Raw genomic sequence first — 26,934 nt, forward strand, 5'->3', positions numbered from 1 at the left:
CACTCAGCATATCTGCTGTTTTCATCTTTAAGAAATAGCAGGGCTATTTCTCAGTTGACGCTAGTTTGACTAATTTTCAACTCTTAAAACAGTGATTCTCCAAGTGTGGTCTGAGGGCTCTTGAGACCTTTGGAAAGGGAAGTCAAAACTATTTTCATAGTCATATTAGGACTTTTTTGCCTTTTGTACTCTCATTCTCACAGAAGTGTACAATGGAGTTTTCCAGAGGCTACCCAACAGCATGATTACATGGCAACAGATTGAAACAAGCAGATATGAGAAGCCAGCCATCTTCTGGTTAAAACACACATTATGGAGATTTGCAAAAATGTAAAACAATGCCACTCTTCTCACTCGAGTTTTTTTTTTTTAAGTAGTTATTTTTCATAAAACGTTTTATGTTACGTATAATTGGTTTATTATTGTTCTTTAAATGAATCGATGAATATTCTTAAAATTTCTCAGTTTTAATTTCTAATATGGTAAATATCAATATATATCACACCCATAAAGAACTCTTTAGGGTCCTAAATTTTTAAGAGTTACTGTGAAGGTCCTCAAACTACTTGGTCCTGAGGTCAAGTAGTTTGAGGACCTTTACACTAAATATTGCAGCCTTCAGACTATCTGTAGTCATCTACTATAATCCTCGTGTTTAACAACTGTCTCTTCCATTTTAAAGGATACAATTACTTTCTTGGCACTCGCAAAACTCATTGAAATTAGTTGCCTTTCCCATTCCACACTACAGATGCCTCCTTTTACCCTGTCATTTTGATTCTTTATATGTGAGACATTTGTTTTTATTTACCTTTTTTCTTCATATACACTCTTCTCAACCTTTTTTATTTTAAAGATTAATTTTTTTAAAGTTTATTACCGCCCCCCCCCCCCCCCCCCGTGTCCATTTGATGAGTGTTCTTTTTCCGCTTCTGTTGTCAGGCACGGGAATCTGTGTTTCTTTTTGTTGCGTCATCTTGTTCTGTCAGCTCTCCGTGTGTGCGGCACCATTCCTGAGCATGGCTGCACTTTCTTTCGTGCTGGGTGGCTCTCCTTATGGGGCGCACTCCTTGTGTGTGGGGCTCCCCTACGCGGGGACACCCCTGTGTGGCAGGGCACTCCTTGCGCGCATCAGCACTGCGCGTGGGCCAGCTGCACACGGGTCAAGGAGGCCCTGGATTTGAACCATGGACCTCCCATGTGGTAGATGGATGCCCTATCTGCTGGGCCAAGTCCGCTTCCCTCTTCTCATCCTTGATGTCAGGTTAACACACTAATTATAATAACCTCAATAGTGACTCCTCATGAAGAACCAGCTATACATAAACAAAGTAGAAAAGTGTGCAATATGTACATAAACTTGGCACTAATTTTAATGGAGCCTTCAAAAGTATTGTATTCTAATCTAAGCTATGCACAATCCGAGGTAATTTGTATATTAAAAATGAAGTAAATAATGTTCATCCCCTTTCCATAAACCTTTATGGTGGAAGAACTTTTGAAACAAAATTGAGAAGTTAGCCTTCATAATGGTTTCTATCTCACTCAAGGGAGCCCCACTAATTTCAGACACTCCACTGCCCTAGGAATCCTAATTTCTTAGGTTGTTCCCCTTCCCCCATATTTGAGGATTTATAATTACTAATTACCAGCTCTCTTACCCCCTTCTCCCACCCTTTGCTCCACATCCTTTTTCTAGCTCCCTCCATCCCTCTTTTCAGAGCACACTAGCCAATCTAAGAAACTTGATGATGAAAAATGGCTAATAATGCATGTCTTTCCATTAAAAAATTTATTTTAAATTTAAAAGACTGGTCTTTTTAACCAGTTTGTAAATCTAAGCTTTTACTTTTTAAGTCCAATCATTGATACACCCATTCAATATATATATTATGTGTCAGGCACAACTTAAGACACTGGAAGTGCAGTAACAAACAAGAAAGACGATTCCTGATTTTATTGTGTTATATTCCAGTGAGGTGGAGCAAATAATAAATAACGAAATAATTCCGGATATTGGTAAGTGAAAGAGCTATAATGGAAATAAAATGAAACAAAGGGGTAGAAGGCAACTGATCTCAATATACCACTGTTTTTTCATATCAACCCCTGTTGGGTCCCAAAACTTAATCACAATAAAAGGTGGCTCTGGTCACTGATCTTGGCTATGCCTTACTAGAGTAATCTAATCAAATGACCCTTAACTGATCTAATTTAATCAAAAGTTCACTATAGGTTCCCACCCACATTAAGAACATAATTTTCTGAGGTCTATAAGACTCAGACTACCGCAGGCATATAAAAACTAAAGGAGGGAGCAGATGTGGCTCAAGCAATTGGGTGCTTGCCTCCCACATAGGAGGTCCCAGGTTCAGTTCCAGATGCCTCCTAAAGAAACTGAGCAGATGCCACAACCAGCAGATGCTGCAACCACCAGGGAGCGGAAATGGCTCAAGCAGTTGGTACTCACCTCCCACGTGGAGAGTCCTGGGTTCAGTTCCCAGTGCCTCCTAAAGAAGATGAGCAGACAAATGAGCAGACAGATGAGGGAGCCATCTTGGGGGATGGGGGAATAAAAATAATAATAATAATGAATAAATAAAGGACAAAATGGCTGAAGTAACTATTGCCTTTCCAGTAATAACACTGAATATTAATGGGTAAAATTTCCCAGTCAAAAGACACAGACTTGGCTCAATGGATAGAGCATCTGTCTACCACATGGGAGATCCAGGGTTTAAACCCAGAGCCTCCTGACCCATGTGATGAGCTGGCCTATATGCTGATGCATGCAAGGAGTGCTGTGCCACGCAGGGGTACCCCCCATGTAGGGGAGCCCCATGCGCAAGAAGTGTGCCCTATAAGGAGAACCACCCAGTGTGAAAAAAGTGCGACTCACCCAGGGTGAAGCTGCACACACGGAGAGCTGATGCAGCAAGATGACACAACAGAAAGAGACACAGATTCCCAGTGCCACTGACAAGAATACAAGCGGACACAGAAGAACACACAGCGAATGGACACAAAGAGCAGACAACTGGGGGTGGGGGCATGAAAGAGGGAGAAATAAATTTTTAAAAATCTTTAAAAAAAAACGGATTGGCAGCATGGATAGAAAGCATGATCCAACTATATGTTGTTTATAAGAGACTCACTTTAGACGCAAAAACACAAATAGGTTGAAAGTGAAAGGATGGAAAAAGATATTCTATGAAAATATTAATTAAAAAAAGAGCTGTGATAACTATATTAATATCAGAGAAAACAGACTAAGTCAAAAGCTGTTAGAAGAGAAGGACACTATATATTAATAAAATGGGGCAATTCACCAAGAAGAAATAACCATCATAAATATTTATGCACCTAATCATGGTGCCCCAACATACATGAGGGCAAAACTGGCAAAATACACTGGCAAAACTGAAGGGAAAAAACTCTACTATAATAGTTGGAGACTTCAGTCACCGCTCTAATCAATAGAACATCTGGACAGAGGATCAGTAAGGAATTAGAGAACCAGAATAATGAAATAAATGAACTAGACCTAACAGACATATACAGTTGTGCCCCCAATGTAGAATATATATTTTTGCAAGTGCAGATGGATCTTTCTCCAGGATAGATCACATGTTGTGTCACAAAACAAGTCTCAATAAATTTTAAAAGATTGAAATTATACAAAGCATCTTCTCTGAATAGAAGTTAGTTGTAAAGTTTTAGAAATGGATAATGGGTTGATGGTAGCACAATATTTGGAGTGTAATTAACAGCACTGAATTATATATGTGGATATGGCTAAAAGGGTAAATTTTAGGTTTATATGTTACTAGAATAAAAATTAAAAGATAAAACATAGGACTGTATAATACAGTGAACCTTATTGTAAAAAAATCATAGTTAATAGTAACAATTACAAAAATTTTCTTTTATGAATTATAACAAATGCATCACACTAATGCAAGGTGTTAATTATAGGGTGATATATGGGGAAAAATACACCCTAATGTAAACTATGGACTATAATTAACAGTACAATTTTAACATTCTTTTTATCAGTTGTAAAAAAGGTACCACTCCAGTGCAAAGTATTAACAATAGGTGTGGTATATGGAAACGTTATTTTTCAAAATGATTTTTCTGTAAATCTACACTTTCTCTAACTTAAAAAAAAAATTAAGTACTGAGAATGATTACATAGTAAAATATGCAATATTTGCAAAATAAAAGCACAATGAGATGCTATTACACGAGTATTAGAATTGCTAAAATTAAAAAAAGAGAGAGAGAGAGAGAGCATCCAGGCAAGATGAAGAAGTAGGGGGCACAGGGCACCCTGCAGTTTGGCAGTCGTTTTAGGGTGAGGGATTTCATGGCTTTTGGAGGTGACCATTGCCATGACGGACCAAGGGAGCCTGGTGGCTAACCGAGGCTGGCACTTCAAGGGGACCATTGAGCTGAGCAGTCCTGGAGGGGGTAGCAGGGACCACAGTGACTGAGGCAGTGGCCAGGAAAACTCCTTCTGTCTAGTCAGTTATTTACACAATCAAGTGCCTGATGCCAGCATGCAAGAGAAAGATCAGATCCTGGTGATGAAGCACTGCTGGGACATTGCCTTAGGTCCCTCAAACAGATTCCCATGAACCTCTTTATCATGTATATGGCTGGCAATACTATCTACATCTTTCCTACTATGATGGTGTGTATGATGGATTGGCACTCATGGTCATTTCAGCCACTTTCAAGATACTAGAAAGTTCAAGCCAGAAGTTTCTGCAGAGTTTGGTCTTTGTCATTGGGAACGTCATGGATTTGGCATTAGCTGTTTATAAATGTCAGTCCATAGCACTACAGCTACACATGCATCAGATTGGTTAGCCTTCATCAACCCCCCCTAGAAAATGGAGTTCAGTGGTGTGGGATTGCTTCTGTGAATCTGAGAAAGAAGCACCTTATGTATTTGGATCTCATTTATATACTTAATTGGACCCAATGGCTCCTGAACATATGTACCCTTATAAATTCTTCTCATGTTGAAAATAACCAAAAGTTCTCTTTTCTCCATGATGAGGAAATAAATCCTAAAGAACAATGTCCATATTGCTACAGACACAAAAATTATACCACAATCCTGACTGAAAATAATGTAGAAAACTTTATTTCCAATACAAAACAACAAAATTGTAACTTCATATAAACAAAGAATAATTGCTGCTAAATCAAGAACCACAGCAGGATCTCAATAAACTAGTTGAGAAAAAAAAGTTACACAAGTTTCCCTTAAATCTATTTTCCTTATTATTTTACTCCTATTTAATATAAGCTGTGATACAAAAATTCTGTTGCGGACATTTTTGGAAGATATGAGAAACTAATTCTGGATTTAGTTTTTACATGATAAAAATAAACCAGAGAAAATGAGTATGTAAAAAATAAATAAATAAAAAGTGACAGCATCAAATGCTGGTAAGGATAGAGAGCAACAGGAAATCTCATTCATTGCTGGTGGGAGTGCAAAATAGTACCATAAATTTAAAAGACACTATGGCAGTTTCTTATAAAGCTAAATATACCATTTCAACATGAACTAAAAATCTCACTCCTAGGTATTCACCCAGTGAATGGAAAATTTACATTGACAACAAAACCAGCATGCGAATGGTTATAGCAGCTTTATTCCTAATCACTCAACACTGGAAACAACCAAGATTTCTTTCAACAGGTGAACGGATAAACAGAGGTAGAGCAGTTTGCGATTATTTATGAATCCCAAAATAGAAAGATTATGTTTGTAAACTAACCTAATCTGCTGGGTGTGATACCCTTTGATTGTATTAAATTTGATTAGATGACCTGTTAAGATTGCTTTTAGGGCTTTTGTTTTGTTATGTTTTTTTTTTTAAGGGCTTATACACACCTTACTACATCAGTAAGGTGAGACTCAGGTTGAGTCCCACCCCCTTGCCATGTCTGATATAAAGGGACACTCACAAAGACACAGGAAGAAAGAGCTATCATTTTTTATGTTGCCATGTGACAGAAAGGAGAAGGCTCAAACAAGTCAAATAGGCCCGGAGAAAGATAAGTCATTTTGCCTGATAGCTTACCATTGAAATTGAGAAGAGAGCAGAATGGCAGAGACTGATATAGACGTTCTGGAAAGAAACAAGCCCTATGCCAGGGGAGACAGGACTACAGGATCACATAAGCAGGAAACCTCAAGAGCCTGGGCCCACAGAGCTCAAGAGGAAAGGGTGAGCCCAGAGGGGAAGGCAGAGACCAGCCAGAAATCAGCGCCATCTTGCTTCAACATGAGGCAACTGACTTTGGTGAGAAAGCACCTCTTTTGGTGCCTTGAGTTACACTTTTTATGGCTTTGGAACTATAAGGTTTTACCCCAAATAAATCTTTTAAGAGTCAACGGATTTCTGGTACTTTGCATCGACAACCCTTTGGCAGACTAAAATAAGAGGTGTATCCATACACTGCATGCAATGGAATACTACTTAAAAATAAAGAGGAGTAACAGTTGATTCACCTCAAATTCACCATGGGTGAGTTTTAAATGCATTTTGCTAAGTGAAAGCCACCAGACTCAAATAGTCAAAACTAAAGAGGTAAAAAACAGATCCATGGTTCCCAGAGTTTGGGGGAGGGGAACGAGTTGACTTGAAAGAGGTTGCAGAAGGAAACTTTTAGTTTAATCAATACATAATTTCATGTATCTGTCAAAATCCATTTGTTGCATACAATTTTTCTCAGGAGGTACCAGGGATTGAACCCAGGACCTCGTACATGGGAAGCAGGCACTCAACCACTCAGCTACATATATTCCCCAATGAAAGTTGGTTTTTTTCATTTGTTTGTTTTTAGGAGATACAGAGGATCAAACCTGGGACCTCTTGAGCAGCTACTCAACCACTTCAGCTACATCTGCTCCCCTACACATTTTTAAGAAATCAACCAAGATGTTGGGTAGCCCAGGATGGAATGCAGACTGTGACAAATGAATCTAACTGTACTACAGTTATATAATATAACCTTATTGAAGGGGTAAGGAAGAAAGAAGCTGATTTTGGAAAACTGTTGATTGGATACCACAAGGCTAGAAGCAAAAAGAGCTGAACATAAATATGCTCTTTAGTTGGTAAATTTGCTTCTCACCGGGGTAAGTAAGGATTAGCAATTCTGAAGCTAATTTAGCTGTATACTTGGTATATTAGTCAGCTAAAGGGGTTCTGATGCAAAGTACCAGAAATCTGTTGACTTTTATAAAGGGTATTTATTTGGGTAAAAGCTTACACTTAAGGGAAACGGACTTTGGCCCAGTGGTTAGGGCGTCCGTCTACCACATGGGAGGTCCGCGGTTCAAACCCCGGGCCTCCTTGACCCGTGTGGAGCTGGCCATGCGCAGTGCTGATGCGCACAAGGAGTGCCCTGCCACACAGGGGTGTCCCCCGCGTAGGGGAACCACACGCGAAAGGAGTGCACCCATAAGGAGAGCCGCCCAGTGTGAAACAAAGCGCAGCCTGCCGAGGAATGGCGCCGCCCACACTTCCCGTGCTGCTGACGACAACAGAAGCGGACAAAGAAACAAGACGCAGCAAAAAGACACAGAGAACAGACAACCGAGGAAGGGGAGGGGAATTAAATAAATAAATAAATATCTTAAAAAAAAAAAGACAAGACAAAAAGCTTACACTTAAAAGGCCCTAAAGAGTCCAATGCAAGGTTGCTTTCTCAACACAGATGGTTGCCAATCAATGTGAGGGTTCAGCCTTGTTCTTTCTCAGCCATAGGCTGGCGTAGGGCTCGTTTCCTTACGGCCTTATCAGCTGCTCAGTGCTCTGTTCTCTTCAGCTGCTAACTATCAGGCAAATGGCTCATCTCTTTTCCCAGAGCCGGAAGATCAAAGTTCTCTGCCATCTATGGAGCTTTCTCTCTTCCTGTGTGTCATCTTGAGTGAGTGTCCATTTATATCAGCCCATCAAGGAGGCAGGAACACAACCCTGATTAACACCGTACTGACGCCATCAAATCGAAGGCCCTAAATTGATTTTATTAAGGAAACTTTAAAACTTCAAATTTAATACAAACAAAGGATATCACACCCAGAGGAACAGGCTAGTTTATAAATATAATCTTTCTTTTTGGGGATTCATAAATAATCTCAAAATGCCACATTTTGATTGAACAAATTAGTAGATAAATTGTAATAATGGGAACCAGCTTTCTTACTGGTTTTGATCTTTCTCACTGGTTTTCACTGTCAGAGAAAAAGTCACCAATAAGCAAGGGTGGAAGACTAAAATTAACCCTATGGTGCTGCCCTATCATTGGAGACATCAGTACAAACTCATGGTGATGACAGATGATAGAGGTAGGTAGGTAGGTAGATAGATGAGAGAGTGGGAGAGAGCTCTGTAGATAGGTTAGTATACACACATATATTTCCTAGCTCTGTTTACTGAGATGGCCTACAAGTAGTGACACCCCACTAGCAACAATCATGAGCAGCATCTAGGCTTAGTTTGTAAAAACCATTCTCCAATAAAAGAAATGACTGATTCTAGGGCTTGAGCAGGGAAAATTTAAGGTGAGTCTGGAGTGTTGCCCAAAAGCAAGGAAGTTTGAAACAAACTAAAAAGAAGAAAGGAAGGAACAAAGGAAGGAATGAAGGCACAAAGGCACAGAGGAAGGAAGGAGTGAGGGAAAGAAGGGAGGGAGGGAGGCAGGGAGGGAGGAGGATGGGGGAGGAAAGGAAAAGATGTAAAAAGGACCCCGAAGCCAACCCGATAGAGCTCCCAATGGCCAAAGATGGAGCAAGTTCAGCAATGAAATAATGATAGTATTGGATTATAACCAAAAGAATAAAATAAATATCCATGAGCCAATAATGATATAAGAATTATTGAATCCATAAATAAATGGAGAAGGGATATATCTTCCTTATAGAGGAATTCCAAATAATATAGGTAGATATTCCCCTCTTCAGGAACTGGAGATTAATTTCTCTTCCCTTGTTGTGGACTGTATTTAATGACTCACTTCCAAATAAAAGAGTATGGAAAGAGAAAAAAGTAACTTTACAATGGAGAAACGTGGCAGAGAGCAGCTTTATTAAAAATGGAAGATAAGTGTTGGAGAGGATAAAGAGACATAGGGACACTCATTCATGCTGGTGGCAATTTAAAATGGAAGACAGTTTGGTGGTTCCTCAGAAAGCTAAGCATAGAAATACCATGTGACTCAGCCAGCCCACTATAAGGTATATACCCCAAAGCAGGAACTCAAACACATATTTATACACCAATGTTCATAGCTGCATTATTTACATTTGCCAAAAGATGGAAGCAACCCAAGTTTCCATCAACCAATGAATGGATAAATAAAATATGGTATATACATAAAATAGAAAAATTTTTAATGTTAATTAAGTGATCAAAGTTAGTATCATCAGTTATAAGTCATATTGATATCAAGTACCCTGTTATATGATTGGATGAGAAGAGCATTTGTACTAATGAAATACAAGCAGATGTGCATTTAATACATTATAAGGGAGTTAAAGGGAATAAGAGCTAGAATTATCAAATTCCAAGAAAAAAACATAGGGAAGCATCTTCAGGACCTTGTGTTAGACTACGGTTTCTTAGACTTTACACCCAAAGTGTAAGCAACAAATTTAAAAATAGATAAATGGGACCTCTTCAAAATTAAAAGTTTTGTGCCTCAAAGAACTTTATCATGAAAGTAAAAAAAACAAAGGAAAACAACCAAAAACCTATACACAATGGGAGAAAATATTTGGAAACCACATATCCAAGAAAGGTTTAATATCCAGAATTCATAAAGAGATTCAACTTAACAGAAAGACAACCCAATTTTTTAAAATGGGCAAAACACTTGAATAGACATCTCTCCAAAGAAGATATAAAAATGTCCAGAAAGCGTGTGAAAAGATGTTCAACATAATTAACCACCAGGGAAATGCAAATCAAAACCACAACAAGGGGGGCAGACTTGGCCCAGGGGTTAGGGCGTCCGTCAAACCCCGGGCCTCCTTGGCCCGTGTGCAGCTGGCCCATGCGCAGTGCTGATGCGCGCAAGGAGTGCTGTGCCACGCAGGGGTATCCCCCGCGTAGGGAAGCCCCGTGTGCAAGGAGTATACCTCGTGAGGAGAGCCTCCTGGTGCGAAGGAAAGTGCAGCCTGCCCAAGTAAATGGCGCCGCAGACATGGAGAGCTGACGCAGTAAGATGACGCAACAAAAAGAGACACAGATTCTCGGTGCTGCTGATAAGGATAGAAGCGGTCACAGAAGAGCACGCAGCAAATGGACACAGAGAGCAGTCAGCTGGTGGGGGGGGGGGGAGGGCGGAAGGGGAGAGAAATAATAAAAAATAAATCTTAAAAAAAAAAACACAATGAGATACCATTTCACACCTATTAGAATGACTGCTATTTAAAAAATGGAAGATAAGTGTTAGGATAAAGAGAAATAGAAACACTCATTCATTGCTGGTGGCAATTTAAAATGGAAGACAGTTTGGTGGTTCCTCAGAAAGCCAAGCGTAGAAATACCATGTGACTCAGCCAGCCCACTGTAAGGTATATACCCCAAAGCCGGAACTCAAACACATATTTATACACCAATGTTCATAGCTGCATTATTTACATTTGCCAAAAGATGGAAGCAACCCAAGTTTCCATCCACCAATGAATGGATAAATAAAATATGGTATATACATACAATGGAAAATTGTTCAGCTGTAAAAAGGAATGAAGTCCTGATACATGTGACAACATGGATGAACCTTGAAGACATCCTGTTGAGTGAAATAAGCCAGACACAAAAAGACAAATATTGTGTGACCTCACTGATTTGAAGCAATTAGATAAGCAAACTCATAGAATCAAAATCTAGAATAGTGGTTACCAAGAGATAGGGTCAGGATAGGGAATGGGAAGTTAAGGATTAGAATATACAGAATTCCTATTTGGAATAATGGCAATGTTTTGGTAATGGATGGTAGTAATAGTAGCACAACATTGTGAATGTAATTAACAGCACTGAAATATGTATTTGAATATGATTAAATGGGGGAAATGTTAGATTGTATATAACAGAATTTTTAAAATCCATGGAACTGCATTACATGGTTACCCTAAGTTAAACCGTGAATTTTAATTAATAAAAGAATTTTATAAATGTGCTATCATCAGTTGTAACAAATGGTCCACACCAATGCAAGGTGTTGGTCGTAGAGTGGTGTATAGGAATCCTGTATTTTATGCATAGTTGTTCTGTAAACTCACAACTTTTCTAATAAAGAAAAAAATGGTAGAAAAACATTTTTTAAAAAAGAGCCAACTGATGGGGAGCCAATGTGGCTTAGAGCTTGAGTGCCAGCTTCCCACATATGAGGTTGGGCTCAATCCCCAGCCCCAGTACAGCAAAAAAATAAAATAAAATAAAAATAAAAAGAGTCAATTGAGGGCATATTCCAAATATGGGCTGTAAAAAAAGGAATAGGCTGTAAAAAAGGAATAATGTTCTGTGTAAATTTTATAACCCAATGTCTCATTTTCCTTATCTATAAAATGGGAATAATGATATCTACTCCTTAAATTGTCAAAATAATTAAGTAAGATAATGAAGGCGAATTTGGAAGAATGATCGATCCCCACACCCACGGTTCAGTCAACCTGGGAAGGAGGATGATATCCTCCACTGGAGACTTTTATTTGTCCACCAAAATTCATTCTTCTCTCCTTCCAGGGCATGTGGCTGTCACCTAGGCTTTGTTCCCTAGTCTTTCTCACATTGAAGTGTGATTTTGTTACTATGTTCTTGACAATGGGACATGGGGAAAAGTGATGTGTACTACTTCTAGATTTGGCTTTTATGCCTCTTCCATGTAAACATTCCCTTTCCTGCTATAGAGCCTGGTTTGGGGACTACTGGCCTCAACCATAGAAATAAGGATATGCCCATATGGTGATGGCACAACAGAATTGAAGGAACCCAGTACTCTGAATGAGCCCACTGAGCAAAGCTACCCTGCTGTCCTAGACCACCCTTTTCAGATGGTTACATTAAGAAGAAATAACAATTCTTTAAGCAGCTGTAGTGTTGGGTCTCTGTAACAGCTGCTTGGCCTTATCCAAATGTCTACAGGCCAGGCCTAAGCATTTAATTGGGCCCTTACAAGCTGTAATTTCAATCTTTCAGATGTGTCTTCATTTAGCTAAGGCAGGGGTTCTTAGCATGGGGTCCATGAGCTTGAACTGAAATTCAAAAAAGCATTATTCTCATGGGGATGTGTTGGTATGGGTGTGATATATTTATTGAATAATACACAGTATAGTGTAGACTTAGAAAGGGTTCTGTGGTTTTCACCTGACTGGCAAAGGGGTTCGTGGATCAAAAAAAGGCCCTGGACTAAGGGAATGGCCATAAAAATTAAGTGGCATAGTGATTAATTTGTTGCTTATTTTTGTCAGGCCTCAACAAATAGAACCAGAAAATGCGGAGGTAAAAAGATAAAGGGAGAGAATTAATACTGTTCTGTAAACTATTATAAAGCATTGATTCCAAAGTGCAAGAGGCAGCCTTTCAAATTTGGGGAGTAATTAGCAAAAAATGTTTCTTTTCCTCCTTATAAGTTTAGATGATTCAGTCTTTAAGAAGTTATTTTCCTTGGTGTGTGTAGTATGTGTCTGCACGCATGCATGTATGTGTGTATATGTGTGAGAGAGACTTCAGAGCGAATACTTACTCTAGGATAATTGGGGGGAGAGGGGAAAACAAATTAAGAAGTAGATCTAGAACTCACTCTGGTAGGGAAATCACAAGTCATTGGCCTAGGTGTATGCACACCGTTATGGCTGTGCTTCAGAACTTGGAGCGCTGGGTACTTTTCCTGGGACACCCCAACCCACAGACATACACCCTATTCTATGGGACTTGGATTGACGAAGGTCATCATTGGCAGCCCTGTGGTAGTACTCCAGAATGCTATTCTACACTGAAGAACTCAAATTCTGGAGGAGGAATCAGGATTCTAGAAAAGGCCCTGTGAGTAGAGGGTAAGTCTACAGGGGCTAGACCTAAGAGAGAACATGATGAGGAACTAAAGGTACCTGGAAAGGGTTTAAAGCTGCCCTGTGCTACATAGTTGCCACTAGGCACATTTAGCTTTTGAGCACTTAACTATTGCCTAGTCCAAATTAAGATGGGTTGTGAATGTAAGATACACAAAGCAGATTTCAAGGACTTAGTACACATCAGGAATGTAAAATATTTTTAAAACAATTGTACTATTGATTATATTGAGATAATATTTTGAATATATTGGGTTAAAATATATTATTAAACTAATTTCACATATTTCCTTTCATTTTTTTAATGTGGCTACTAAAGTATTTTAAATTACATTTGTGGTTTACATTAACTTTTTAAGTGGACAGTGCTGCTCCAGTTCAGGCATGAGCAAACTATAGCCCACAGACCAAATCCAGCCCATGAGCTATATCCAGCCCACTGCCTGTTTTTTAAATAAAGGTTTATTGAAACACAGCCATATCCATTTGTTTATATATTGTCTATGGCTGTTTTCTCTACAATAGCAGAGTTGAGTTGTTGCAAAAGAGACACTAGGGCCACAAAACCTAAAATATTTACTATATGGTTCTTTACAGAAAAATTTTCCAACCACTGACCTAGATCTTGAGAAAAGTTACATTTACTACAGAGGTTAAAATTATTTTCCCCCTCAATTTCATAATTCCTCTTAGTACCCCCATCTTTTAGTGAAGCCTGAAATGTCTATAGAAGCTTCAATTGAATGTAGAGAAAATAAAGGGAAGACAAAAAGAAAATGTGAGACCTGCTTCCTATTCATCCTTCTGCAGGCATTTTTGTAAAGTAGTTGTACCCCACCAAGGAATCAAAGTATGTCTGTGTGTGTAGATGGGGAGAGTCCTGTTTGAACTGTAAATGGTATGGCAGGATCTCCATAAAGATAAGGAATTCAAAGGGAAAACCACCAAAAGCAAACTTTTGGTTCTTTATGGTAAGCCTCAAGGTAGTTAGTAAGGGGGATCACTAATGAGCAATTGGTTAAAAGGTGGAAAGATGTGGGTTTATAATCCTGCCTCTGCCACTTAGTGATCATCTCAAGAGATGTGAAGATGAAGTAAAATTGTGCTTAAGTGGCCTGTGTACCAGGAATTTTGTAACATTACTGTTTTCTTATATATATATATATATATAATATATGTCAATTTGGAGAGAAAAAAGTAGGAATGACTTGATTAAAAATTAGTAAGAGTTTTGAAGAAAATTATAAAAGCAGCAAGAAACAAGGGTGATTGACTTTTTCTTTTCCAATTTCTGTCTAGCATAATAATAAATTAAATGAGGCAGTGCAATAATAAATGGTTCCTTTGCTATTGGCTGAAGCTTTTGATCCTCTATACTTGTCCTCAGGCCTATGGCACCTCGGTCCACGCAGGGGATAGTATGATGAGGACTTGCCTCTTATGAAGATGAAATATTACCTGAGATTTGCCTAAAGATTCTGACTTCCCAGAATTTCCCGTCTCTCTTCCACTAATGTACAATGGGAGGCCATGCCATTTCTGTTGGTCCTGAAACCCTCCCCCTTCGCAGTAGAATTATTCTGAGTTGAACAGTATAACCGGCTCTAGAAAGTCACTACTACAATACATCTAAGGAGGAGAGAAGGAAGAGGCTGGGATATTTATTTTGTTGTTGTTGGCTTTTTTTGGTGGTAGTGGCCTTCCTGCTACTAGACTTCAAGTTTCCCATTTCAGGCAAATGTTTCAGAGCTCTCTTCCCTGAGACCTGGGGTAGTGCCTATTTATGTGAGTGTGTTTATGTGCATGTGTGTGTGTACGGTATGAGGCCAACATTGTTAAAATGATGCACTAGCAGACATAGTTTATTTCGACCTTCTTTCTAACCATAAAATACAGTCTTCTGTCCTGAGCAGTAAAGGGGTGCTCAACCCTGTCACTTAGTCTGTTTTTCTGTCCAAGTTCATGAAAAAAAAAATGTGCCTGAAGCACATCAGGTTACTGATGTTCATGATAGAGTTTCCTGCCTCCCAGGGACCAGTGGGAAAGGAAATCCTAGAGTTTTCTGAGATTCAGAATTACAAAATCGATCAATAAGACAGGTTTGCATTTGCTAACAGCCCTCATGTGGGCCCCATCTGATAATATCCTGTCCACCTAAAGATCTCAATCACCTGTCCCTCTCTTGCATTCTCCTGAGATAAGATTAGGTAAAGATAGACTCTCTGCCCAAGTTCTGGACAAACTTCCTGAGCTCTGAGAATTTTCTATTATTGTGCTCAGACTATTTGGAGATGCTTCCTCTTTCACAACACATCAGTGGATTGACAGGAGTCAGCTTTGTCTACCTTTTGGGGGTGGAGAGGAGAGAAGGCCTGGTCATCCAACCTCTTTGATATCTTGACAAACAGATACAATTTTAAGAAGGTTTCCCAGATTAGATTATAGATAATTACCAACTGCAACTACTAAAAGTCATTTTCTCAATCTCTTTTTAAAATATTAACCTAGATAATGGTAGCAAACATTTATTTAGTTCTTACCACATGCCAGGCACTGTTCCTAATTTTTTCATATGTGACTCACCTAAGTTTCACAATAATCCTTTCAGGTAGCTAACAGGTATCTGTTATTATTCCCATTTTACAGACAAGGAAACTGAGGCACAAAGAGGTTCAATAGTTTGCCCAAGGTCACACAGCTGCTAAGGTTGAGGGTCTGACTCAAGATATCTAAAATGACTCATAAACAAGTAGTACTTTCTTTAATAGAGAGCCTGATAGTGTAGTGAGCAGTACATAGGGCTTTAAAATCAGACAAACTGGGATTTAAATCCCACCTCCCTGTTGTGGGTTAAATTGTGTCCTCCAAAAAGATAAGTTCAAGTGTTAATCCCTGGAACCTGTGAATGCGACCTGATTTGGAAATAGGATCTGTTTTAGTTTCCTAACTGCTAAAACAAATACCATACAATGAGTTGGCAAAACAGTTTCAGAGACTGGAAGGCTTGTTTCCTCCTTGGGTCATTACCTCTGGCTGGCCAGGAATCTGGGGGTTCCTTGGCTTTTCTGTCACATGGCAATGCACATGGCAGTGTCTTCTTTCTCTTCCAGGTTCTGTTGACTTCCAGCTTCTGGCTGCTCCCCTGTGGCTTCCTCTCTGTGTCCAATTTCCTTGGCAATTTCCTTTGGGTTAAGGCCCACACTCATTCGTTTAGGTACACCTTAACTAATAGCATCTTCAAAGGGCCTGTTTACAAATAAGCTCACACCCACTGACCAGGGAATGAGTCCTGAATGTGCCTTTTGTTGGGGATGTGATTGAATCCCCAACAGGGTCCTGAAGATGTAATTAGTTACGATGAGGTCATACTGGGTTGGTGTGGGTTCGAATCCCATACACCTGATGTCCTTATGAAAAGAAGGAACTTTAGACACACAGACACAAAGACAGAGAAGCACAGGGAAAAGACAGCTACGTGAAAGTGGAGACAGATTGGAGTTATGCTGCCACAGGTCAAGGAATACCTGGGGCCACCAGAAGCTGGGAAGAGGCAAGGAAGGAAGGATTCTTCCCAGAAACTGCAGAGGGCGCACCACCCTATCGGCACCTTAATTTCAGACTTTCAGCCTCCAGATCTGTGAGAGAATAACTTTTTGCTGTTTCAAGACACAGTTCGTGGTACTTTTCTACAGCAGCCTAGGAAACTAGGAAACTAATATAATCTCCTTACTAGCTGGGTGATTTGGGAAAAGTAGATTGACCACTCTGATGTTAATTTCCTTATCTGCGTTTAGAAAAAAATACTCCTCCCAGGGAACTATTGTAAATATTTAATGGGGATGCCTGTAGAGTGCTTAATAGACACCCTGCTAACAGCATTATTTTTGGAATGAGAGACTGCTCTCGACTGTGAGGATAGAATTATTCATGGCATGACATTTATAAGAGGAATTATGAAAATATCAATTTCTATTGATAGTTGTGATGTCGGAGGGGCCCTAGGAGGTCTTGGAAAAAGACCTAAACCTAGGGTAGGAGGGTTCTTGACACAGTCATGAGAAAGAATCCAAAGACTAGTCATTTAGTAGCAGGAGAATTCAATGTAAAGTGGAAGTACACATGTAAGATGGAAGTGCCGGCATGCAAGTGGGGGCATGCTTGTATGAGCTGCACGAGTTGCACCTGCTGGGTCTAGGATGTTCTTTAATTAAGGCTGGGTTCCCCCTCTTCTATCCCCTCCATGTAAATTAGGACTTGTAAGTCTCAATGTTCTCATTGGTTTTATGCAAAAGAGGTATTGAAAACTACAGCTTTTTATTGGCTCCGTATTCCTGCCAGAGTAGGAACTGCCCAGGGGAGGGATTGGTGAAGTGTGTGGTGGTCAGGTGATGGGTGGGCCTCTTGTAATCTGGTATTTTCCAGCACTAGGTCTTGGGCACTAGGTCTTGGGTGGGTGATTTTCCACTTCGGTTAGGTATTACGTGATGGTGATTTTCTGTTGGTCCTCCTCCCTTGCTGAGTTATTGTCCTTCTCCTACCTTTCTCCATATCAGTTGGACGAATTAAAGTCTACCACCTTAGAATGATCTTCATATTTGGTAAGTTTCCAGAAACCTTCCCAAATTAACAGCCAGTAACCTCGCTCACTCTAGAATAGAGGTGTTCAATGTAAGTCTCCACATTGATGGAAATGTTCTGAACCTGCACTGTCCAATATGGTAGCCACTAGTCACATGTGAATCTTGGGCACTTGAAATGTGCCCCGTGTAACTGAAAAACTGAAGGTTTATTTAATTTAAATTAATTTTTATTATTATTTAGACTATTAACTACGAGTTTAGACAGCATAACTCTAGATGACCTAATCAATTACTTAAATCTATAAAAGATATCCTAGGAAAACATCTGTAGGCATTGAATTTTTCATTTCCTATGCCAAATGCAGGATAGGAAATATAATTGCTTATCTATTTAGTCTAATTATCCATATAGGTATAGCCCAGATAGAATCAATGTATGATTCATTCTCACCCCTAAATTATAGATCTAATTTATAGATCATATAATCTAAATTATAGATCTAATTTATAGATCATACAATCTAAATTATAGATCAATTAATTTTTTGTTTTTGTTTTTTTATGTACTGGGGACTGGGAATTGAACCCGGGACCTAATATGTGAGAAGTTGGCACTCAACCACTGTGCCATATCTGAGGCAGGTTAGTATAGGGAAAGGAAAGACTTGGGTGACAGCTGAAGATCCAGTAGACAACATGGCCAGCAGACCACATGGCCATAAGACCCCAACTGGAAACCTCCAGAGGGATCTCACAAGACCCAGGAATGAGAATCTCATTTGGAATGAGAATCCCATTGTGCATCAAGGGAAAACCCCAGATATCCTCAAAAGACCTCACTATTGACCTGTTGAGAAATGGCAGGTGAGGCAACCAATCAGAAAAACAAACAGACTTTAAAAAGCACTGACCTGGCACCACTTACCCGGCAGTGTGGCACGGTCTAGGCCTAAGCATGGACTGTGCACTTCTCTCATTTTCTTTTTTTTAATAAACTCTTTACTCCCTTGCCTACCTTATGGCACGTCCTTAAATTCTTTTATGTGACATAAGCCAAGAACCTAGAGCCCAGGATCCAGAACCATCCAGTAACACATCGGCTCCCTCAATTAGTGTTTTGAAGTGTGTCTTCTTTCTTCTGTAATCTGTAAGCTTTAGAAATATTTATTCCTTTATGACTGTTACAATGTTTTATTCCCTAATATTGAGAACATAGCTACAAACAAGAATTATGTCACAGACCTATTTCATTTTGATGGTTATTAGGGAATAAGTCCCTTCCTGTGCTGTTGACATGATTCCAGTGTCTTATAGCAAGAGTCATCCTAGAAACAACAATCCTACTTGTTAGTCTTTGACATTAGTCAAATGTCTTGATGGCCATTACACCCAAACTCAAAAAGTTGACTTTTGTGGGCAGTTCTCAACATTTTAACAGAGTCCTTTAGCAGACCGACAGGGTACCTCAGTACGTTTGCCAGTTTAGAAGGTGCATTTTGTACTTAACTCATCTGGCCGTCTGTCTGGATGACATAGGTTTTGGCTTGGGAACCTCAATCAAGTACTCATTTAATTTTTGCTTCCATAGTTTGATTATATCCACAAGCACTTGGTTATCTGACTTAGGATCAACTTAGTTGAAATTCTTTCTAGGTGAAAACATGATTTGGGCTCTTTTTCTTTCTCAGCAGGAGAACAAATTTGCTTCCTATTCTGTGGCTAAAGACTCTCTCTTGGATCAACAACATAAAATTTCTTCATTTCCCATGTTACTAAACAAATTCAGTCAGTCAAAAATTGAATGAGCTATATCACTTGCAAAGTGCTTTTTTTCATAAGCCCCTGAGATAGGGAGAAACTGTTTTATCACTATGGTAATGATAATGATAATCACTATTGATTATTTTAGATTCCTCTAGTTTTACTTCACTTTTGTTAGTTAATAATATTCACTATTATTTATTGAGTATTTACTCTTTGTCAGGAAGATAATATAAATGATCTCATTTAATTCATACAACAGATCTAGGATTAGGAATAGTGTAGCATTTTACAGATAATGTCAGAGAAAGCAAGTAAACTGCCCAAGAACACACAGCTTGAAAATGGTATCACTCAGATGCAAATTCAGATCTTTCTGACTCCAAAACCTAAACATCTAAGCATCAAACTGTATACTATCTTCTTTAACTGATATCAGTATATCTGGACCATTGTATCTGTTATCTACAAAAGCATTCTCATTAATTAACTGTATTAAATGTGAGGTAAGATTTATGGAAAATACATAGAATAATTTATCTGGACAGAATTCAGTTGTTCTGCAAAATCGTACATATGGCCATTTCTGCTATTCGGTGTCTTTGAATCCAGTTCAAGGAAAATCATCTCTTCATTGCATGATTTTTTTTCAGTTAGAAGGTAAGTCATATAACCCAGTATGTTTCCTTTGGGCTTTAACAGCTAAGAAGCTGTACTCACCTATCACAATGAATTTATCTCTTGTACCTAGTGACATCATTCATTCATTCAATATACATTTATTGTATTTAGGAGGCCTAAATATTAATACATAGCTAAGGGCTATGCTGATGCTAGATGACCAGAAGTTTCTGCCCTTAGGCAGCCCACAATTAAACGGGAGTGGGGCATTACATAAACAACAAGATAAATAATTAGTTATAAATGTGTCAAGAGCCATGAAATGTAAATGAATAGTGGCGTGGAGAGAAATGGCCAGGTAATAAGGCCTGCCTTAATGGACTACTCAAAAGGGGAAATCTCTAAAATGCCAATATTTTGATCATCAGTCAGCAATTCTATTTATGTGTTCCCATTTCATTTCATATAATTTTATAATTGATACATTAGAAAAATATAAAAATAAATAAGAGTATAAACATCCTTTTTACTTCTCAGGAACTACATAAGTAATGCATTTATTTTTCTTTCAGTAGAACTCCATAATTTAACATTCCTCTGGGAAGTATATAGAGCAGTTTCACTATAATAAAAATGAAAATTAAGTTAAAATGACATCATTGCTTTTGGCATCTGCAAATTAATTTTTGTTTAAACAAAGATTCATTTAGAGACTGCTGTGTGCCAAATACTTTGTTTAAACAAAACTATGTTTAGCATTCCAAACAAGGAATTTATACATTTTGGGAACAGATGGCATTTGTAGGTTGAGTGCTCTCTCTGTGTTGGAAGGTGTTCTTATTTAGCTCTTGGGGATTGAATAAGAAAGGTTTTGTGAACATTTGCAACTGATAACTATGTTAAAGTTAGTGACTTTACCTGAATTAAAAATATTTTCCACTGAAAGTGAAATAATTAAACATCCCCACCTGAGACAGCCAGGCAAAGGCTATCCCTTGTCAAAAATTTGCATCAGACCTGCTCTTACAAACTACGTTGAGGTCCTGGAGCTGAATCTGGGAATAGAGACTTGAATGAACTAAATTGCTCAGGGGAAGAAAATGAAAGGCACCTTTAAGTTTTTTTATTACTCTTCCTGAAAGGGAAGCAGAAAAGAGAAGGCTGTAGAGGAACAAGACTGGACCTCAAACTGTAAAAAGGCTTTACACCTATTTATGATCCTGTCATTAACAACCTGTGGTGGTGAAAGGATTGAGAGCAGTACTTAGGTACAAATGGCTGCTGAGGCCCAGGAGGCAGGATATTTGGTCATCTTATACCTGGAACATGTTTTTGGCTTTGCCACATTTCAGTAGCTGAGTCAACATCAGAGAAATATTACAAAGGTTGAGCATCAGAAGCAGAGGTAAAGTCAGTCTCATCCAAAAAGAATTTCTGGACATGGAAAACAGGAAGTTCAATAAATAATCACTGATGGATTAAACAGGAGAGAATTCTATGTCTGGGAATATTAACCATAGAATGCTTTTATAATCTAAATATACTTAAGAGTAATGTGTTTACAAGGATACTAGAAACAAAAGTACAACTCGTGTAAGTAAACGATTTATCCTTTTGTATTTTCAGATACCTAAAATTGGTGCACCCATAGGATTCCAACTTCTCAAACCAAAAAAGCTCTTTAACAATATTTTCTATCCATTATTTCCAAAGCACAATCTGAGGAAGTTGCTATTTTTCTTATAAAGTCAGTACATAGCTCTTCATATCATCATCATCATCATATTAAATATTAAGTACCTCCTTTGCCATTTGCACATTACCCACCAGAATGACTTCCCAACTTCTCAGTCTCTGTTCTGCCTTCTGAAGAGATGGATATGCCTAACCATTCTCATTACACATATCCTACACTGGCTCACATTTAGTTTTGGCTCAGGTCATAAATCATAAAATGTCAGTGTTTTCCTCATTAGCAACACTCCCACCCCAACAAACAAACAAACAAACATTTTTTTAAAGCCCTCAGAATTTAAATTCTGCAAAATGCAACCAACTTCGGGCAGAAAACATCCAAGGAGACTTGGACACAGATAATAGACTATTTCATTGTGTTTACAGTAATTAATATGTTGACATTGAAGCAGGCTAGATTAGACAATAACAAGACAAAATCTGGGACTTGGCAGAAAAACATGGCGTGAAACAAGATGGCTGCTGGAATAACCCTTCAAGAATCCCCATTAGGAACTGGATTTCATCAGGAATCAAGGAAAAGCCCCATATATTCTCAAGGGGCCTTACCACCGGGCCCCTCAGGGGAACTGACAGATGGAGTAACCAATGAAAACTGCAAACAGCTGGGACTCCTCCCCCAAACATTACCAAGGGGAAGGGTAATTAATGGTTTAAAAAACAAGCTCAGAAATTCAATCAACACTTTTTTACCTTTTTGGTCATTTTGCCCTTTCTCTCCCTGCTTGGACCAGCATGCAAGTACACCTGCGGACTTGTAATCTGTAATGAGGATTTGTAGTCTGTAAATCAGCCCTTTTTACCCCTTTTTAGCCCTTTTCCTTCCTCTGCCTGGACAAACCCACAAGTATACCTGGAACCCATAATCTGTTATTTTCTCCCGTTTCTCTTCTCTCATTTTTTAAATAAACCACCGGCCTAATTAAACTGGCCTGTACTTAGAATCCTTTTTTTGTAACATAGCCAGGAGTCTAGAGAAAATCCTGCAATGGCATCGCCTTGAGCAATAACAATTCTAAAATTCACATCTTATTCCTAGGTTAACACTTTTAGCCCTGCTTCTCCCAGAATTAGGGTCTTGTTTTCCTTGCTTCCTGATTTTATTTTTACTTGCAAAATATGTCTTTATTTAACCTTAACAAGATCCCACATACAGAAGAAAAAGAAATGATGCTAAGCGAAGAACAAGAAACTTGGAAATTTGGCTTCATGAAATTTACACTGGGCTACAATCTAGCAACTGTGTAATAAGGGCACATGCTCTTAGAACAGGAATTTGAGACTGCATATCCAAGTCTTGAAAGGCCATATCTAGCTCTATCACCCACAGAGGTTTTCAGTCAGAGGGTCAACATTTCACAATTTGTGTTCCAAAGAGAATTCATTGCTGCTGCAGATTTTTTTCCTCTCAGATTCTGAAGGGAATCAGTGAGAAATGTTGACTCTGTCTGCAAAATAAAGGCCTAAGGCACTGCTAAACCATTTGGGCTGGTGACCATAGCTACTAGTTTTAGATCATGACACAAATGATTCAAATGTAGCCATTGACTGCAATGCTAAAGGGAACAGAAGTGAATAGATCAATCACACCCCAGTCCAGTGTGTTAGCCACAGGCTTCTAAAAATATATAACTGTCATGATAGAGAACTTTAGAAGAGAAATGTCGACATTACCCCTTTGTGTTTTTCCAAAGTCATTGCTGGGTGACTAGAGTAATTCATGTGCCTCAGAATTTAACCATTTATATTTTAATCCCTCAGAGAACATTTGGGTTTAGTATGTTCTCTTAGAAGGGAGGGATAGGAAACAGCATTTCCTGCGTTTCCTGAAGTGTGCATGCTTATCAACAACTGTACACAAGATATTTATTTCTGGAGATAGGGCTCAAGCCAAGCTTGAAGATACATGGCTCTCAAACTTACTTGATAAGCAGCCTTTGGCCCACAGAGAGCAGAAGATTGGGGCAGAATGAAAAATGGGGTTTGAGGAGTGCCTTTTAAAGAAATGCCTTTTAAAATCATGAAGGGGTAGAGACAGCCTCAGGATGAGCTGGAGGATAAGCATTTTGCTATTGGAGGTTTTTATAGTTACCTTCCATTTATAAAGGTCTTTGAAACTGTATTTCCATTTGTGGTAATGATACAGTTTCCTTCTTCAATAAATAATTGAAACTTAAAAAGTGAATTGATTTAAAGAAAGTGCTAATTAATATGGTATTGACAAATAGCAATGTTTCTGGAACTGGCATGTGAATGGCTGAGCTACTGGCTCAGAGAAGATCACTGACTTTGGAGCCATTCTACTCCTGGACCTGGCACCTTGAGGATTTACCTGTTTTCTCTGAGCTTTGGGATCCTCAATCATAAAATGTTTGGGTGAGAAATACCACCTTATAGGAGTGACTGTGAGGAATAAATGAATATATATATATTACTTAGCACATGATCGGCACTCAATTAGTGGTTAGTTCCTTTCCTTCCCTTAATGATATGTGGAGACAGCAGCAAAACTGTCTCTCCTCATGAACTCCCTTTGCCAAGCTTGAGGAGATAAAGGATAAGCAGGGATTGTTCAAATTACTAGAAAACTATGTATGCAAACCAACAGAGGGTATATTTATAGCCAATTGCAAATAAAGAAGACAGAAAAACTAAGGATAAAACAGTACTTTCTGGCAGTGGACTTGGCCCAGTGGTTAGGGTGTCCGTCTACCACATGGGAGGTCCGCGGTTCAAATCCCGGGCCTCCTTGACCCGTGTGAAGCTGGCCCACGTGCAGTGCTGATGCACACAAGGAGTGCCGTGCCATGCAGGGGTGTCCCCCGCGTAGGGCAAGGAGTGCGCCCCATTAAGGAGAGCCGCCCAGCACGAAAGAAAGTGCAGCCTGCCCAGGAATGGTGCTGCCCACATGGAGAGCTGACACAGCAAGATGATACAACAAAAAGAAACACAGATTCCCGTGCCGCTGACAACAACAGAAGCGGACAAAGACGCAGCAAATAGACACAGAGAACAGACAACTATTCTCTGTGGGAACAGAGAATGGGAACAGGAATGGGAGAGAAATAAATAAATAAATGAATCTTTTAAAAAACAACAACAAAAAAACAGTACTTTCTTGGGGATGTACTCAACATCTGTACTCAACAACTGTACACAAGATATTTATTTCTGGATGTGGCTCAAGAGGTTGAGTGCCTGCTTCCCACATGGGAGCTCCCTGATCATCCTCAATGTCTCCTAAAAACAAAAGCAAACAACAAACAAATGAACAAACAAAAAAAAAAACAACTCAGGGAGGCAATGTGGCTCAGTGGTTGAGTACCAGTTTCCAGTTCTGGGCATTTTCCACCAAAACCCAGTGTAACAGGAGGTATAGTTTTAGGAAGAAGCAGAAATCTTTAAATAAATGTAATTGTTGTGATAGAAGGTCCATTCTTGTGCCATTCTTTTTCTTGTCTCCTTCCTCCTTTTCTTCCTTTTCTCCCTCCCTGTCCTCTTTTCTTTTTTTCTACATACAAATGCACATGAAAATTGTATTGAGTGTTCTCTTCTAATTTAAGGCATTACCTCCTTTTCCCCTTCACTAATTAAAAGTCAATGAGGGTACTAGGGATACTTGAATCTTGGAACAGCCCATGTGTCAGCCAGACCCTGAGACTCAGCAGAGTTGCAACTCCTACTCTTGGTTCATTTGTCTTACCCAGGTCAGCTAACAGGGAGGTGAAGATGGTCAACCACCACACCAGGGAATCAAGAGTGCCTACAACTGTAAGCAGAGGAATTGCATCCATCATCCATGTGGAATCTAAGCCTCCTCTTGATCTAGAGATGGAAGGGACATCGCCATCCCAGGGTCCACAGAATGGAGGAATAAAATATGGAATAGAGTGGACTTACTGATATTCTACTATAAAACCATTGTGGTGAGTAATAGAAGAAATTTTTAGCATTGAGGTGGAGAAAGTGGCCACAGTAGTTGCTGAGGGCAGGGAGAGGGTAGAAGAGATGTAATGTGGGGTATTTTTGGGATTTTGAGTTGTCCTTAATGATATTGCAGGGTCAGATGCTGGACTTTATATATCCTGCCATAACCTACTGAATGTACTGGGGGAGAGTGTGAACTACAAGGTAAACTATTATCTGTGTAGTGCAGCAGTGCCCCAAAATGTGTTCACTGAGTTCGATGAGTGTGCCGCTATGATGAGGGAGGTTGTTGGTGTGGGAGGAGTGTGTGTGGAGGGTATATAAGAACCTCTTATATTTCTTAGTATAACTATTTTTTTGTGATGTATATATCTGTATATAAAAATACAATTTACAAAAATGATGTGGTGGAGGTGGTGAGTGGGTTTTATGGGAATCTCTTATGTTTTTTGTTTTTTTATGTTTTTTAATGTATCATTCCTTGTGATCTAAAAAAAAGGAAAAAAAAATGTCAATGAGGGAAGCAGTTGTGTCTCAACTGATAGAGCGTCTGCTTACCATATAGAGGGTCCAGGGTTCTATAGCCAAGGCCTCCTGACCCATGTGATGAGCTGGCCCATGTGCAGAGCTGCTGTGTGCAAGGAGTACCGTGCCACACAGGGGTGTCCCCTGTGTAGGGGAGCCCCATGTGCAAGGAGTGTGCCCTGCAAGAAGAGTTGCCCCACGCAGAAAAAGCACAACCCACCTAGGAGTGGCGCCACACACACGGAGAGCTGACACAGAAAGTGATGCAACAAAAAAGCAACACAGTTTCCTGGTGCTGCATGACAAGAATGCAAGCGGACACAGAACACACAGCAAATCAGACAATGGGAGGGAAGGGGAGAGAAATGAGTAAAATAAATCTTTTTAAAAAAGTCAATGAATTTTCTAAAAAGTGATTTTTTTTAGAAAAGAAATACAACAATAGATTGACACTGATGAAGAAATAAAGATCTCTGGTGAGGGTAAAGAAAGGGGTAAATATAAATACCAGCTCTATTGTATATTTGGCTTGTAACTCCACTTTTCACTTTCTATAGATCTAAAATGCAAATGTACAAAATGTAATGCTAAATAAGTGGTTTTAGACTCCTATTGTATAAACATATGATTTGTGAAAAGAACCACATAAAGCTGGGGAAACAG

At 39.1% G+C, this 26,934-nt stretch overlaps 1 pseudogene; it reads left to right on the top strand.

Annotated features, from left to right (window-relative positions):
• The first annotated feature begins 4,394 nt into the window (after positions 1–4,394).
• Positions 4,395–4,931, top strand: LOC101437677 (ER membrane protein complex subunit 4 pseudogene; annotated as a pseudogene).
• The last annotated feature ends 22,003 nt before the right edge of the window (positions 4,932–26,934 follow it).

This window comes from Dasypus novemcinctus, chromosome 12, assembly GCF_030445035.2.
Source record: "Dasypus novemcinctus isolate mDasNov1 chromosome 12, mDasNov1.1.hap2, whole genome shotgun sequence".
NCBI lineage: Eukaryota > Metazoa > Chordata > Mammalia > Cingulata > Dasypodidae > Dasypus > Dasypus novemcinctus.